Here is a 2,556-nt window from a genome sequence, read left to right on the forward strand (position 1 = left end):
AGTTCAAAAGCATCAGTTATTTTGAGCGCAGATTTCTTTACAGTCCAACTCTCACATCCATACATGACTATTGGAAAAACCATAGCTTTGACTAGATGGACCTTTGTTGGCAAAGTAATGTCTCTGCCTTTTTTTTTTTTAAGAAATATAAAACTATTTATTGACCACCATTCACCAGTATTTACAATAAAGTAAACAATATACTGGAGAAGGCAATGGCACCCCACTCCAGTACTCTTGCCTGGAAAATCCCAGGGATGGGGAAGCCTGGTGGGCTGCTCTCTGTGGGGGGTTGCACAGAGTCGGACACGACTGAAGCGACTTAGCAGCAAACAATATACAGTTGAATAACATTCTGATTACTACAAAGTTATTGCTTTTCTTGGCTTCTGCTGAACTAGTAACCCAAAATACTGAGAAAATTGAGCCTTCATGTAAGGAATGGATTGGAGTCAAGTCTGAAAAAACATGTAGGTCAAGTGTAGATTAGAAAAGTTTGTTCACTCATTTATTCCTGTAGATTGTAAACTGCCAATATTTTAAAACTATCTGATTAGGTTTCTGTGAACAAATCTGAGACACCCCATGTATCACAACCTTTCCTAAATATAGCACAGAGACTTCAATTTCTTGTAAAACATGGTTCACCAAAATGAACCATCAAGTGTCCATTTAACTAAGTTTTGCTTTGCTATATTAAAACATACCAGAATTTTTCTACTTTTTTCATTTGGTTGGGAAGGTTGTTGATAGTGATAAAAATTTTCCTTCCAGGGTTTCTGCATATAAAACTGCATTTACATGCAGATATGGATACAGATTCTGATAGGGATGCTTTAAAATATTACCCAATTTAAACTCCTTAATTTGTCTAATTAATTAAAAAATTATTTAATTTGAAAGGTTAAGATTTAAATTTTCAATCTAAGTTGAAGTTACTTCTTATATTGCTCAAAATGACGTAATTCCAGAACATGGGCTTATCCATGGTTATGAAAGGCTGTTGTTTAAATATATTTACAAAAACACAAACCACAACAGAAAATTAACTCCCAAGCCATTTACATATGTCTTTTATGTGTTCACATATAAAAAACTTAGAATGGTCCTCAGGCATATATGCTGCTGCTACTAAGTCGCATCAGTCGTATCATACTCTGTGCGACCCCATAGACAGCAGCCCACCAGGCTTCCCTGTCCCTGGGATTCTCCAGGCAAGAACACTGGAGTGGGTTGCCATTTCCTTCTCCAATGCATGAAAGTGAAAAGTGAAAGTGGAAAGTGAAAGTGAAATGTGAAAGTGAAGTCACTCAGTCGTGTCCAACTCTTAGTGACCCCATGGACTGCAGCCTACCAGGCTCCTCCATCCATGGGATTTCCCAGGCAAGAGTACTGGAGTGGGGTGCCATTGAAAAATGCAAATTCTAAATTCTGATTGAGTAATGACTATGGAGATTTCCTCCAACATTTAGAAAAACTGTTCTCTAATGCTGAGGAAATAATACACCATGGTATCAAATTCTTTCCTACTAAAGGAGGCAACTACAGAAAGCTTTTATTCGTTCAAAGTAACCAGTGCTACAGGTGGAAAAAAAAAAACAAAAAACAAAAAACCCAATGTTAACTTCCCCATTATTACTTCAAAACAAACATATCAAACCTGATTTTCATTAGAATGTAGTTATTTCTTCACACTAATAAATCAAAACACCAAGACCTACATTTTATATATATATAAATATATATATATATAAGGCAATGCAAACAATTATTGAGCCTCATCTTCCAGACAAGAATGCCAAGTTAGTCTCTCTTCATGAAGAGCAATTACAATTTGAGGACACTTCATATTTGCCTCTTTTGCCAGTACCAAGTCCGCCTCATTGGAATCTTTCCATTTCATGAGGAACATTAATTCTCCATTGCTGTCTGTGGCACCAATTATTGGTTCTGGATCAAGACCTCTGGCAAAACCTCTCGGTTTGTCAGCAGCATCTCTTCTCTTCTTTGATTTGCTATCATCATATTCACTGTCAGACAAAGATTTTCTTTCTGTTCCATCTTTTTCTTTACCAGCTTTTTGAGAATTAAGAAATGCTTCAATTAACTCTGGACAATCTAAATTTTCTTCAGGTTCCGAAGTATTCTCTGCATCTGTAAATCCCTCCCACTTCAGGAAATACTCCACCTTCCCATTCACTACATGGCAGTCCAGTACTTTTTCTACTACAAATTATTCAGGTTCTGCCTCTTCAACTTTTTTACTCTTTCCATTTTGCTTCTTTCCCATTTTTTGCAGTGTAGTTTTATTGGAGGCCATTTTTTATTGCAGACTTGAAGAGCTATTATTCACTGCCTCTGAGCTGCTCAGGTTCCTGTTCTGCGACATCTCCAGCCCTAAGCCTCAAGCTCCAGTCACATACGAGGGTGTGGGGGGCTGGGGAGAAGTGCTGTGCTCTGGGCACCGCCAGGATAGGGCGAGTGTCTCTGCTTTTTAATATGCTATCTGGATTGGTCATAGCTTTTCTTCTAAGGGGCAGTGTCTTTTAATTGCAT

The 2,556-nt window shown here is 37.7% G+C and overlaps 1 pseudogene; it reads right to left on the reverse strand.

Annotated features, from left to right (window-relative positions):
- Nucleotides 1–1,768: 1,768 nt before the first annotated feature.
- LOC128043656 (chromobox protein homolog 3-like) lies at nucleotides 1,769–2,320 on the reverse strand (annotated as a pseudogene).
- Between the last annotated feature and the right edge of the window lie 236 nt (nucleotides 2,321–2,556).

Source organism: Budorcas taxicolor, chromosome 2 (genome assembly GCF_023091745.1).
Source record: "Budorcas taxicolor isolate Tak-1 chromosome 2, Takin1.1, whole genome shotgun sequence".
Taxonomy (NCBI): domain Eukaryota; kingdom Metazoa; phylum Chordata; class Mammalia; order Artiodactyla; family Bovidae; genus Budorcas; species Budorcas taxicolor.